The sequence below is a fragment of the Juglans regia genome, chromosome 14 (assembly GCF_001411555.2).
Source record: "Juglans regia cultivar Chandler chromosome 14, Walnut 2.0, whole genome shotgun sequence".
NCBI lineage: Eukaryota > Viridiplantae > Streptophyta > Magnoliopsida > Fagales > Juglandaceae > Juglans > Juglans regia.
In genome coordinates, this window is record NC_049914.1 from 17,566,882 (window position 1) to 17,582,782 (window position 15,901).

At 34.9% G+C, this 15,901-nt stretch overlaps 1 non-coding gene across 1 annotated transcript; it reads right to left on the minus strand.

Moving 5' to 3' along the window:
* Positions 1 to 4,301: 4,301 nt before the first annotated feature.
* On the minus strand, positions 4,302 to 4,409 carry LOC118344629. The gene has a single exon (XR_004798409.1). It is a non-coding gene; the product is annotated as a small nucleolar RNA R71 (small nucleolar RNA).
* Positions 4,410 to 15,901: the final 11,492 nt, after the last annotated feature.

A 15,901-nucleotide genomic window follows, 5' to 3' on the forward strand; every position in this document is an offset into this window, starting at 1 on the left:
TACTTTTTCTCCATTGCTCAAGATTTCGTTATAGTCTCCGAGACATAACCATGGATGATCATCAGCTGGTTGCAAGGCACGGAGTAGAGCCCAACTTAATTTCCTTCTTCCAGTAACATGATCTCCGTAGAAGCCAGTAAGTGTCCAAGTCTGATTCACCATATTTGTATTCACGCTAAGAGAGATATGGTTTTGTGAGTAACTAAGCAAGTTCACGTTCACATAATCGTTCCAAATGAAAGCCAACCCTCCACTAGCCCCTCTACTATCCACCACAAAGCTGTTAGCCATATTCAGACTTTTCTTCACCAGCTCAATTTATTTCTGTTGCATTTAGTCTCCATAAGGAAGATGAGACTAGGGTACTTTGATTTCACCAATCGGTGTAGCTCTCTAACTGTCCGAGGGTTCCCAAGCCCTCAGCAGTTCCAACTTAAACAAATCATGATTGTTGGTGGAGCTGCCAAGCAGCCACCACCATTTCTTCTTCTTTGGTATCCCCTTCTTGTACCTCATATTTCTTCTATTTTTTCTTAAATTCTGCACTGTTAAAGATATCATCCCCCCTTCTTTTCAACGGTAGATCATCACTACACATAACCAGGTCCTCCTTCTCAAGGTCTTTTTCTGTTTGGGACTGCTCCCTAGCTCTTCTTTTCCAGGTGGACTTATTAGGATTATTGAGGACTTTGATCTGTGACTGCAAGAAAAGGTTAAGAGAATTAACCTGGTTTGCAATAGATGGTTCTGTTTTAATGGGAGGTACTGGGACCTGTTTAGGCTGGCCTTTTGGTGACCTGGATTTCCTGTTTCTTCCTTTTTCCACCTCAGTTTGGTCACGTCCCTTTTCAAGACCAGAAGCCTCGTTTCTAGTCTGTTGCCAAGTACCAGTTGCGCTCTGTGAGTGCTTGAAACCCTGGTTAGAAATTGACTCTTTGGGTAATGTAGCCGTAAAAGTAAACCCTTTTTGGGATTGCTTTAGATCACCACTTGTATCCTGCGCCGTGTCCCTGTTAATTGTACCATCTGTTCCCTGATTTGAGAGATTGTGTCCCTCATGTCTATGACCAGGAACAGTAACCTCAGAGTGGTTTTTTTCCCGCCAAGCTGATTCTACCTCTCCCCTTCCTCTTCCCTCGTATCTCTTCATGGACAAGCTATCTGGTTTAGGGGGGTTGGCCCGAAGCCAATGGCCATACTCGATCTTGCGGGAGTTTTGACTCCATCTAGCTGGTCTTGTGCAGCCTTCCTTCTTATGCTTTATGACTCCACAGTGAAGACAAAAGACTGGAAGTCTCTCATACCTGAATGGGAGCCAAATAGTTTTATCTTCCATCTTCATAAGTTTGCCCCGATTCAACGGTTCCATGATGTTGATGCGAACTTTTATTCGTAGGAACTGACCCCATGCACAGCCTGACGTGTCTGAATCTATCTCCATTATCTCTCCGATACTTGCTCCTATTTGAGAACCAATTTCAGTGTTCATACTGCCCAACGGCATGTTATGTATTTGAATCCAAAAAGATTCCTGCGAGAAAGAGGCTTCGTTCGGGGGAGCTGACCAATCAACGTCTTCCATGCAGACCAGGAATCTGTCAAAGGTCCAAGGATGCCCCTGCAGGACCTTCTTTTTGTCTTGTTCCATCTCGAATTCCATCAGGAATTTGTTTATGCCCATTTCCTTAAATTGGATCCATCCTTCTGGGCTCCATAGCTTCGACATCGTGGTTCTGAAGGCTTCTTTATTCACCTGTTTTTCAGCAACCACTAGCAGCTGCAGACAAAACTTTTTTTCCCCTGCCACCGTTTCAACCTCTGTTTTCGTAACTTCAAAGCCTTTCTTTTCCTGATCTGTTAGCGTGAAACCTTTCCATAGACTCTCTAGTTCTTCCTCCATACGTAGCTCTGCAGTTTTCCTCGAAAAACCCCAGGGACGCACTTTGCTGAGAGCAAAGACAGAAACCTCTCGCACCCCGGGAGGACTGATCTTGTTTTAATATATACAGCTTAGAAGGAACGGTGAAATATCATTGTTAACTAATTAATGCAAGTCTCTTACGGTCTTTATCTTCTAAAACGTGTTATGAACTTTCCAGTCTTTTCCTCTTCTTATCCTCTACTTATTGGCTTTATTTTTATTTTTTACAAAATTTGATTGTCAGTTATGGACAACTATGACTTTTTAATTTTTTGTCTTTTGGCCACAATGCTAGTGTGGCGTGCCCGCTAGCACAAATCTCATTTTTTATTTTATTTTTTGTATTTTTAACATATTTAAAAAAAAATATTAATACACTAAAAATCACTTTCTTAATCATTAAGTAAAAAAAAAAATTTTAAAAATTTAAATATATGAGCAGTCAAAATGAGCAGGCAAAGTCAAATAGCATACTAGCATTTTTTTATGGGGAATTCCTTGAGTAGAAGTTTTGCACAAATTTCAAGCAAGTTCTCTACTAAGTTACATGCATGCTTCAATTCTTTCAATCTCCTGTAGAATGATTATCTCAATTTCTCTGGATCTATCTCAAATTGGCTCTTTATCATTATTCAACTCACTTATATGAACCTTCTAGGAAATTAATTTAGCAATTTGTCATGCCTCGCCAAATTAGCATGCTCTGGTAACACTTTCACACATTTACAAATTCTCTGTGTTGTTGTTCCATGTCCAAATCTACAAAGATTATACGTTGACAAGAACAGGATGAAAGGATTGCTCCCAATTCATCCAATTCTACCATCTATTCGGAATATCTATATTATAACAAGTTTATAACGGACTTTGGAAATTCTGAGATGCTCTTCCCTGCTGGTCTGACCTTGAGAACAACAATCTACAATGATCATTCTCAATTCCTCTAGTTCTACCATCTATTTGTGGTTTATATCTTTCTAACAACTTTCACACGAAATTTGAAAATTCTTGAGACAGTTCTTCCCAAACCTAATCTACAAGAATTAGACCTTGAGAATAATAGAATGGAAAGACCTCTCGCCCCCAATTTCCATCACCATCTATTTGACTACACATACTCATTTGTTCCAACAATATTGTTGGTCCAGTCATATTTGATCATTAATGTTGGAGAACTTGATAGGAATAGAATCATTGGACCTTTCTCAAAACAAGATGGTTGGAAAAATATCCCACAACTAACTCAATTTACTTTCCTTGACAACATGTTTAACAATCTTCTCACATGTCACACACTGCATGGAAATCAATTTGAGATAGTTTCCGAACAATTCATTTGATGTTAATCTAGGTGTTAGGGACAAAATTGACTGGGTCCAACCTATTGAAAATCTATCACTAATAATAAAGAAAGAGATAAAACCAAGAGAAAAGACAGGGAATAGATAAGACAAACAAGAAATCTTTCTTTGTGAATATAACATTTCTTGGTTTATTTACTTATTTTCATACAAAAACCTTTTCCTACTTGATAAATCATCCAAATTCTTTTCAAATCTGAATCCTCGCAATTTCATACAATCAATTGGCTGGAAATCCTCTTGTCCCTGTGGAGATGACCTTGGGTGTTACCTCGTATTACAACTAGTCCACTTCTGCACTTGGGAGTAATAGTTTGGAAACCATCAAGTTTTTGGCGCCGTTGCAGGAGACAACTGGTATTTTCAGAACATTATCTTATTGCTAAGAGGGTGTTTGTGTAGCTGTGAACCTCTTCACAGCTAGGTTGATATCTTTTCCTCTCATTTCATCTGTTTGCTTTTATTTTACTTTATCTTTCATTTTATTTTATTTTGCTGAATTTGCATGCTTGGTTGGGCTAGAGATAGCCATTTAGACTTGCAAGGATTGAATCATCAACCTCATCTTCGGGTTCATCTGTTTCTCATAATTCAGCATTTGAATCATCATTTGACACTCATAGCAACATGGCTGAAAATCATCAAAATGATAGAGAAATGGTAAATCCTAACATGACACTTAGAGAATATTTGCAGCCTGTTAAGACTAGTCCACCCTCTTGTATCATTCAATCTTTGAATGCAAATAATTTTAACTTTAAATGTGGGATGATTCCATTGCTACCACATTTTCATGGTATGAAATCAAAATATTTGCACATTAAAGAGTTTGAAGAAGTTTGTTCAACTTTCATGGATAGAACATGCATTGAAGAAGTCATTAAGTTAAAACTGTTCCCATTTTCTCTAAAGAACAAGGCTAAAACCTGGCTAAACTCCTTAAGGCCAAGGTCTATTGGGACTTGGAAGGAAATGCAAACTGATTTTTTTAAAAAACATTTCCCTATGCATAGGACCAATGATTTAAAAAGACAAATCATGAATTTTGGTCAAAAGGATGTAGAAATATTTTATCACTGCTGGGAACGTTTTAAAGACTTATTTAATGCATGTCCTCATCATGGATATGAGAATTGGAGGGTCATAAGTTTTTTCTATGAGAGTTTACAACCAAATATGAGACAATTTGTGAAAATCATGTACAATGGTGAATTTTTTTAATAAAAAACCCTTGGGGGCATTTGAGTACTTTGATTATTTATCTGAAAATGCTCAGTCATGGGATGCTTCTGAGGTGTATGATAGATCTGAAAATCAAAAATTTTTAAAGTGGGGGTGGAAAGTATCATTTGAAAGAATCTGATGATTTACATGCTAGACTTGTATTACTCTCTAAGAAGGTAGAGTCTATAGAGCTTAAGAAAGTCTATGAGCTGCAAATCTTACCATCTACTTCTGAAAAATGTAACATATGTGAAGATCCAGAGCATGTAACTAGTACATGCCCAGCAATTCCAGCTTTTAAGGAAGTTTTACTTGACCAACCAAATGCTGAGAATATGATTTCTAAAATTTTTTCTAGACCATATTCTAATCTAGGTTGGAGAAACCATCCCAATTTTCGTTGGAGAAATGAGCAGCCAATAGTCCCAGGACCTGCTTAATATTCTTCCTATTCAGCACCAATAGCCCTAGGACCTTCACAGTATGCGAATCACACACCTTCAGTGCAAAAGAAGAACTTGGAAGAGACCATACACTAGCTATCCATGAGCCTCCAGCAGTTCATGCAAAGTCAAAATACAATAAACAATTAGAATTCACTAGCAATAAACGACATCAGAGGAACACTCACAAGAGTGACCACCTTTCTAAGTGCTCAAGAAAAAGGTAAATTTCCTGCTCAGCCTTAACCCAACCCACAAGGACTGAATCAACAAATTCAGAGTAATGTTGAAAGTGCCAATGTCAAATCTGTCAAGGCCACCATAATTCTAAGGAGTGGTAAGGTTGTGGATATTCCTGCACATGGTGCAACCAGCTTAGGTAAAAATTCTAACCCTTCCCAAGATAAAGGTGAGCCAAGCATGCAAAAATCTAAAACAAATACATGCCCCACACCTGTCCCATTCCCACATAGATTGCTTTCTCTACATAAGGAAAAACAACATGTTGAAATTCTAGAAATTTTTAGACATGTCAGGATTAATATTCCTCTTATTGATGCTATTAAGCAAATTCCTGTTTATGCTAAGTTTCTAAAAGATTTATGCAATGTAAAAAAGAAATTAAATGTGCAAAAAAAGGCATTTCTCACTAAGCAAGTTAGTGCAACAATTCAAAATTACACACCACCCAAGTGTAAAGATCCTGGTTCACCAACTATTGCTTGTGTCATTGGAAATTCCAAAATTGGCCAAACTTTACTTGACTTGGGTTCAGGGGTTATTTGCTACCTTTTATTGTGAACAGCTGGGTTTGGGGGAATTAAATGCCACTTCTATTATTTTACAGCTTGCCGATAGATCCATCAAAATACCAAAGGGTATTGTTAAGAATGTCTTGGTCCAAGTAGATAAATTCTACTACCTAGTAGATTTTATGGTACTGGACATGAAAGTAATTGTCCATTTAAATTCTTCAGCGCCTATGATTTTAGGGAGACCATTCTTAGTAACTTCTAATGCCATAATTAATTATAGGAGTGGTGTCTTAAAATTAAGCTTTGGGAACATGAGTTTAGAATTGAACATTTTCAATTTGTGTAGGCAACCTCAAGAACTCGAGGATCTTCAAGAAGTTAATGCATTGGAATCTCTTCTTTTTGAAAATTCTCTACTGAATTATGATTGTAATGAACAATGAGAGGAATTAGAGAACTCCCTTGATTTAGTTGAACCTGCTAACATTATGTCATCTATGTGTGCTGTAGGAAATTCCATTGAGGTGCATTGGAAGCTCAAATTTGAGCCATTACTAGCACTTCCAGCAGCATTAAAGCCTTCCACAGAAAAGTTCCCAGTACTAGATTTAAAGCCCCTGCCTTCATAATTGAAATATGCTCACCTGGGCCCAGAAAATTCATTTCTAGTGGTAATTTCTTCTCAATTAACTCCTGACCAAGAGAGTAAGTTATTGACCATGCTAAACAACATAAAGCAGCCATTGGTTGGTCCATTGCTGACATCAAAGGTATAAGCCCTCTTACTTGCACTCATAAGATATATTTAGAAGAAGACTCAAAACTTTCTAGCGAGATGCATATGAGGCTAAATCCTACAATGAATGAAGTAGTAAAAGCTGAGGTTTTGAAACTTTTAGGCATATGCAACATATATCCATTGCAGACAGCAAATGGGTTAGTCCAATCCAAGTTCTTCCAAAAAAATCTGGGGTGACTGTGATAGAAAATAACAAGAGAGAGTTAGTACCTACTAGGGTAACCACAGGCTGGAGAATGTGTGTAGACTATAGGAAAGTCAATGTAACCTCTAGGAATGACCATTTTCCCTTGCCTTTCCTTGACCAGATTTTAGAAAAAGTGGCAGGGCATGAGTACTACTATTTCTTAGATGGATTTTCTGGATACTATCAAATAGAGATAGCCCTTGAGGACCAAGAGAAAACCACATTTACTTGCCCCTTTGGCACTTTTGCTTTCAAAAGAATGCCCTTTGAGTTATGCAATGCCCCGGCTACTTTTCAAAAATGCATGCTAAGCATCTTTAGTGATTTAATTGAGGACATTGTAGAAATATTTATGGATGATTTTTTAGTCTTTGGAAAATCATTTGATGCTTGCTTGGCTAACCTACAAGTTGTTCTGACCAGATGTGAGGAAAATCAACTGCTGTTAAACTGGGAAAAGTGTCATTTAATGGTTCAAAAAGACATAGTTCTTGAACACATTGTGTCCACACGAGGCATTGCGGTTGATAAGGCTAAAATAGAATTAATTTCAAACTTACCTGTGCCTAGGAATGCGAATGATGTTAGGTCTTTTTTAGGCCATGCTAGTTTTTACAGAAGATTTATAAAAAGTTTTAATCATATCTCTAAACCTCTTTGTCAACTTCTCATGCATGATGTCAAGTTTGAATGGACCAGTGAATGTCAAAACTGTTTGATCAATTAAAATATTTCCTCACCATTGCACCCATTGTTAAACTCCTTGATTGGATACTTCATTTTGAATTAATGTGTGATGCTAGTGACTTTGATGTAGGAGCTGCACTTGGGCAGCGAAAAGATAAGATGTCATACGTCATCTATTATGCTAGTAAGACCTTGAATGCTGCTCAAAGAAACTACTCTACCACAAAAAAAGAACTCCTAGCTATTGTATTTGCTTTGGATAAATTTATATCTTATTTGCTTGGCTCTTTTGTCACCATATTTACTGATCATGCAGCACTTAAATTTCTATTATCCAAAAAGGATACAAAACCAAGGCTAATAAGGTGGATTCTCCTACTGCAAGAATTTGATCTCACAATAAAGGACAAAAATGGGATGGAAAATGTGGTGGCGAATCATTTGTCTCGACTTACATCTGAAAAATTTGAACACTCCCCTTTAATTTCTTCTTATTTTCTTAATGATCAATTATTTTCAGTTGAGATTTTATCATGGTATGCTGACCTTGTAAGTTTTCTGGTCATAGGAAAAACTCCTCCTCATTGGATTGCTTAGGACATCAACAGGCTGAAATCTGAAGCTAAGTATTTTTTCTATGATGATCAATATCTCTTTAAGTATTGTTCAGATCAAATTATTAGGAAGTGTGTACCTAATACTGAAAGTTTTGGTGTATTGTCCTTCTGTCATTCAGAAGCTTTTGGTGGGCATTTTTCAACCCACAAAACAGTAGTTAAAATCATTTAAAGTGGGTTTTATTGGCCTTCTACGTTTAAAGATGCATATAGCTTTTGTAAGGCATGTGAACCCTATCAAAAATTAGGAAGTATCACTAGAAGAAATATGATGCTTATGCAGCCTATATTAGTGATTGAAATTTTTTACTGTTGGGTGATGGATTTTATGGGTCCATTCCCATTTTTTTATGGCCATTTGTATATCTTGCTTGCTGGGGACTATGTTTCTAAGTGGGTTAAGGCAGTCCTTTGCAAAAGCAATGACCATCAAGTTGTTTTAAAATTTTTAAAGTAAAACATTTTTGCAAGATTTGGCATGCCTAAGGCCATTATCAATGATAATGGTACTCATTTTTTTAATAAGCATTTTTCTGCTTTAGTGAAATAATATGGCATCTATCATAAAGTCTCCACACCTTATCATCCTCAAACCAATGGCCAAGCTGAACTGGCTAATAGGGAAATAAAAAACATTCTTGAAAAAACAGTTAGACCTAACATGAATGATTGGTCTTTGAGATTGTCTGATGCCTTGTGGGCTTATAGAACTTCCTTTAAAACCATTTTGGGCATGTCCTCATATAGACTAGTATATGGCAATGCTTGACATTTACCTGTAGAGCTGGAACATAGAACATATTGGGCCATTAAACAATATAATTTTAATATTGATGAAGCTGGTTGTGTGAGAAAATTGCAGCTATTTGAGTTTGATGAGTTGATGATGGATGCCTACAGCAACTCTAAGTTGTCCAAAGAAAGAATGAAAAACACATCCAATGTAAGACTTTTGAGCCTGATCAACAAGTGTTATTGTACAATTCTCAGTTACACTTGTTCCCTGGTAAGTTAAGGTCTCGGTGGAGTGGGCCTTATGTGGTACAAACTATTTTTTTTCATGGTGCTATAGAGATAATGAATCCTCTCAATGGTAACATTTTTAAGGTTAATGGTCAAAGGCTTTAGATTTTTATTTCTAACTTTGCAATTTGGGAATCTACTCTACATTTGCTTGATCCTAATTAATCGTTTCTTGATCTGTCCATTTATTTTCATTGTTTTCTTTTGTTCTTCAATCTTTATTTTTATTTTGGCTGCATTCCTTTCAATGCTGCCAAGGTACTTCATTTTCCTCTTTCCTTCAAATTTTCTTCAACTATTTGGTTCTTCTTTTAACTGTTTCGCTCCTTAGCTGCTCTCTTTGTGTAAATTCTTTCATTTCCCTTGCATCATTGAGGACAATGCCACAATCTAGTTGGGGGGTGGAAGAGAATTTATTTTTTTGTTTACATGCCTTAGACATATGTTGGTCCACCTTAGGGAGTGCTAGTAATGAGTTCAAAGTAGATTAAAATTCCTATTCTTGAATTTTATATGCTGGAATGTGAATTGAAGAATGATTTGTTGAGGTCATGAAACGTGTGGAATGTAGAGCAAATCTAAGTATAGGTCAAAAGAGGAACTTATCCATTTTATTTAGTTGTTAAACCAAGGGAAAGATGTCAAAAGTTTTGCTAAAACACACAACACATGCTCAAAATGCTTAGAAAGACTACATTGGGTCTAATGAAATATATTCTAATGGCTTAGGAAAAAATTTGAAGTGTATTAAATGAGAAAATGGACAAGCTAGTGATCAAATCAAAAAATAAAAAAAAATAAAAAAAAAAAGAGAAAAGAAAAGAAGTGAAATAAGAAGGTTTTCATACATGGTTTATATTAGTATATTGGAAAAGACAGCCAATTACCAGGGTCCTTAATAAATAAAAGAGTAGGTGCCTTTTAAAGTGTAATAGCTTGAAAGCTGCCACTATAATGGTTTTGAATTAGAGTAAAACCATATGGTTATCTCAGATTAGCTGCTGTGATTGAAACTGCTAATGCCTCTTGGTAGTTGATCTTGGAATTCTATCCTTATTCCCATACACTTGATGGAAAGCAAATTTTGTTACATTAAATTCCCTTGTTGATTAACTAAATGATGTATAAATCTTTTAGTTGATACAAAAATTTAGATTAATCTATCTCCAGTGTTCTTAAACTCAACAAGTTTATTTCATGGCATGTGATTTTCAGATTTATTGAATTTATAACTGGTAACTTCCATTTTGTATGATTTCATTCACTTTATTTGCTAGAGACTAGCAAAAAGTCAGTTGGGGGTGTGATAAAAGGGAAATAATGTTGTGTTAAGTACTCTTATAATACTTGATTAAATAAGTTTTATTTGCAAAAAGAGTATTTAATAAACAATGCATAACAGTTGGGTTGTTGACATGTAAAGATTGATTACACAGTAAAAATAGACTTGAGCTTAGTTTTACTTAACTTAGACTTACACGGTCTTAATTCTCATGTGTGTATTGTAGGTTGAGGCCCACGTCTGCAATAAGGCTTACATGATTCATAACATAGGAATGGAAGATTGAGGCCCACGCCTGCTAATAGGGGAAGAAGAGAAGATTCTAGATAGAAGGTTACAAAAAGCAGAAGAGAAGAGAGAAAGAGAAAGGAAAAAAGAAAACGGTTACGGAAGCACAGAGAAAGGAGAATCAGTGGCACAGAGAGAGAAATAGGAACTGGAAATGGGTATAAAGAGGAGGAGAAATGCTAGAGAGAGGTCGTCAGTTAGCATACAGTTTATTTCCCTGATTTTATATTCCAGAAGTTTTTGAAAGTTTCTAGGGTTTTTCGTTTTGTTGAGATTTGATGTTGATGATGGTAAACTTAGGCTAAATCTGTAGCCTGGGTTGCCTTCCTTTGCTCCTTATGTTGGATGGATTTCTATAGATCTCGATTTATTTACTTCACTATATTTGAAATCATATTTCTGTGAATGGGTTTCTGTTGGATTCTCTCGTTCTTATTCTTGTTCTATTGTTGACACTAGGTGCAGCAGAACCTTGAATCAATCAAGGTGTCTCTCAGCCAAGTGATAAAGTAAAAAATTGGTTGATGATTAGTGATAAATTCTTTTAAAGCCTTGGTACATGATCTCTGAGTTTATGTTCTTCAAATTCCATTTTGTTAATACATTGATTGGATTAATAAAAGAAGAGTAGTACCCAGAAATCTTGGTAATATGTGGAGTGAAAAGAAGTTCTAAAACCGCAACACAATGTTTGTCAAATTGTTTCTACAAAATCTGTAATTACTTTAGTGTCCATTTAATTCTCTGTTTACAATAAGGTGAAGTTAAAATTTCAGTTGTTTGTCATAAGTCGATTAATTTATTTTCTTGAGATTTGAATTACTCTGGTTTAGTCCATATCCTTTCCAAAAATTTCAGAACCAAGGCACTCTAAAAATCAACCATACATATCAATGGCAACAGATCCTTCTTTGTGAATATAATATTTCTTGGTTTATTTTCTTATTTTCATACAAAACTCTTTCCCACTTGATAAATCATCCAAATTCTTTTCAAATCTGAATCCTCACAATTTCATATAATCAATTGGCTGGAAATCCTCTTGTCCTTGTGGAGATGACCTTGGGAGCTGCCTCATATTACAACTAGTCCACTTCTACACTTGAGAGTAATAGTTTGGAAGCCATCAACTATTATACCTCCTCAATTTGTCCATTCATTTTAACCGCTCATACAATGAATTTTCTTCTTTTTTTTTTTTGGAAGTGAGTACTATTAGTATATTGGTATTTTTTTTTTAAATGTTTAAACATATTTAAAAAATGTTTGAAATAAAAAGCAAAAAAATAAAAATGTACAATTTGCACTAAAGGCACACCAAGTAGACAAATTGAGGAGACTCATATGTTAATATTATGTAAGATTGATAAACGTGTATGATAATAATTATTTAAGAAAATTAAAAAAAAATACTTAGAAAAAAAAAGACTCAAATGACTTCGTGTTAATTTTAAGGCTCGGTTTTGATACAGAATCATTCTCAATCCATCTCATCTCATCTCATTATTATAATTTATCTAAACTCCCATATAAAATATCATCAATAATTTAATTTTTTAAAATCTTAAAACAATAATATTTTATTTAACTCATATAAAATTATCTCATTTCATTTCACTGTCCAAACGAGTTAAGTCATTTGATTGTCCAACACACTCGACGGGTCTAATAGTGTACATGATTATTTGTGTTTTAGTTAAAAAGTTCTAAAGTGGATGGAAGCCACCATGGAAATTATGTACATACGCGCTTGTAAGCAATGCATTCCATACCTGATAGTTGATGCTGCATCTCCTTTGAACTTTCCACTCAGGTTGACCAATACTAGTACTACTTTTATTTTTTTTATTTAATGGTTAAAGAAGTGACTATTAGATTGTATATTTTTTTAATTTTTTCTTTATGATTAACAATGTTAAAAAAATACTTAAAAGCAAATAATAAAAAAAATAAAAAATTTCAAATACACTATAGACATTACAACAAATAAGGTTTTTTGGAACAAAAAGTTTCATCCCAAAAAACTGGAATCTCGTCCCAAAATATAGTCTGGGATGAAAAAAAAATGTCCGAAGGTCGTCCCAATAAAACTATCCCAAAAGGTATTTTGGGATGAAAATAACAACTTCGTCCCAAAAAATATATTTTGGGATGAAATTAAGCTGGACTGTTCGATCACGTTCAAACGGATTTTTTTTTTCTGGGATGATTTAAATTCATCTGGAAAAGTCGTTCCAATGACGTAAATAACGTTCGAACAATATTTTTGTTCAAACGAATATTTCATGGCCGGTCGATCGATACCAGTCCGTTTGACCAAATACACATGAAGAAACGTTCGAACAAACAAATTGATGATCAAATGCAAATAGTGAATTTCTTGTTCGAACGCGTTCGAGCATGGCGTAACTTTTTTTACCGTTCGAACTCTAACTTGTGAGGTTCGAACGGTTGTGTCCAATTTATATATGTTCGAACGTTTGATAAGAGTTCAAACGGTTATTATTTTCATGGACAATTCTAATTTAAAACCAAATAGATATTTATATTTCAAAAATACATTACAAATTGTTCAATATAAATAAAACTAATCTAATAAGTCAGAACTAAATATATAAAATACTAATAATACTAATAAAATTATTAGTACATGATATATAATTGTTCAATATGCAAAACACTTCTAACGAAAATCAATTGCTTGGTGGCCTGAATTGTTGTTCTTGCATTTGGAGTTGCATCTCTCTTTGTTGATCTTCTTGTTGTTTTATGCGCATCTTCATGTCTGTTTGTTTTGTCGATTGAGCCTCTAGCTCATGCTATTTTGCAATCTATTATTCAATCCTAGAATTTGCATTCTCTAACGCAATGACAGTAGTGCTTAACGTTGATGAAGAGCCTGAAGACTTTACACAGTGACCCAAACCTCTCAAATATCCTGAACGTTGACCCATAATTTGTGTAAAAATTTCAGCATCACTTGTTGCGGAATTTTGATATGATGCAGCTTCAGCACGAAGGGCAACCATTTTATCCTGCACACAACATATAAAATTAATATCGACACAATAATTTAAATATGTTTAATTAAAAGAAATTATAATACTTACATAATTCTCATGAACATCAGGATGAGTCTACTCTCCATTACTATTAGTATGTGATACGTGTATCATATAATTTTGTCAGATCATAATTAGTGTCTGACTTTTTCTACAAGAGACATTGTTAAGATATAAAGTCAATATTAAAAATAAACTATATAGAATAAAAAAAGTACATTACCAATTTCTGAAAGAGGCGATGGAAAGATCTTGAGCCTACATAATGATGAATCTTCAACTTCTACCTATTCATTTTGTTGATAGAACTTCACTTCTGTATTGAACTTGTAAAAGTTAGTAAGTGAAAATTACAAATATGAAATATAAAGAATTCATTTAATTTACCTTATATGATAGATTCTCAAACATGTCGCAAAGTTTTTCCCAATCTTTAGGTCGGACATCCTGAAAAGGATGCTGGCGTGCATCTTCCTTGTTCTCGTACTTCTTGTAATGCTCGTGATATCTCGCCTTATACATGTGGAATGCATTACACATCAATTATTCGACAATCTTAGGCTCCTCTCTCCGACCAAAATTTAGTTCGAAATTATCTTTGAAAAAATATATACACAAAGATATTATTATTTACAATATTAAATAATATTCTTATAAATTTATTATTTAAATATTACGTACCAAACAACTTTTTTTTATAAGCTCTTTCACATCTTGCAAGATTTTATGCCATGAACTTGTAGCCAAAGGTGCATATAAGTTCTTGTAAGAGCACTCACATGCACAACAAGCCAAGCTGCTTGTTGTTCCTCGCTTCCGGTATATTCGTCAGGAATGTTAACCTTAATCTTACCTACTTTACAATATTTCTCCAACGTTACGCCTCTAGTAGTACCTCGTCTGAAAAGAGATTATATTGTTATCTCTATAAAATAATATTAGTTATTTATCTTGTACCAATTATCATATATCTTAATTGAAAAAATGAGTATTAAGTATTTACATTGTTCCGTAGAGTCAGTCTCTAATGGTGAGTCAGACGGAGAGTTAGGAATAGATGGAGATGAGATGCAAACTTCCTTCCTCTTTGGTGGCATAATTGCGAGATACTATGTAATATGAATACAAAACTGATCAATCATCTATATTAGTTTCATCTATAGATTCGCTTTCATCATCTGTAGATACTTCAGATGACTCAACACTTTGATCAACTGTCGCCTCAACTATTTCAGCCTTAATATCTTCTCTATGTAATGAGATCATCTCATACTAGCTCAAATCCACAAATAAGCTTAAGGCAGGTTGACTCTCTTGGTATGCTTCTTGAGTAGATGGATCATCTTCTTCTTTATCTTGTCCCTCCGCCTCAGGGATAACGTCATAAATATTTCTAGGAGAAAACTTTTATACTATTTTCCATTGATTTCCTAACTGATGATCGTCTAAATAGAATACTTGAGACGTTTGGGAAGCCAAAATAAAATGATCATCTTCATACCATTTTTTTGATGTATATACTCAGAAAATATTCATCATGGCATTTTTCCCTTCAAGTATTGCTTAAATCCCACCAATCACACTTAAATATATAAACCACAAGTACCCCCACATATCTCATTCCAATTATATCTACGATTAGGGGTGAGAATCGGGCGGTTTGGATCGGAAAAACCGATCGGACCGGTTTTGGGTCCAATTTCAATCTAAACGGCGCCGTTTCAACATTAGTTTTGGACCTTTGGGGCCCCCCCCCCCCTCACTTCCTCTGTTCTTCAGTTCGCCCCCCTCTCCCCCCGAAAGGCAATTTTGCGAAGTGGGAAAACCCTAGCCCCTCTCCGTTGCATCCCCCCCTCCTCTAGCCCCTCAGATCGTCAGACGCCTTCCTCCATCGCGTTACTCGCGTATTTTGGTACTCTCTCTGGTTTTTATTTTCAATTTTGATGGTGTTGCAACATTGCTTGAGTGTTGATTTTATTTTTTAACTTTTTATTGCCGATTGTGGTGACTCAGTTTGTGGTTGTATACTTGTAGTTGTATTTTATTCGAACTCGAAGCACAATGAAAGTTTGTAATTTTCAATTTATTTGATTTTAGATGTGAGTCTGTGACAGCCAAGTTTACAAAAATAAATTGTCCAAAATATATATATACATACACAAACACACGATAGTTTAATTTTTTATAGTATATATATACACGGTATACTCATATATATATAGTATATACATACATATATATACTCATATATA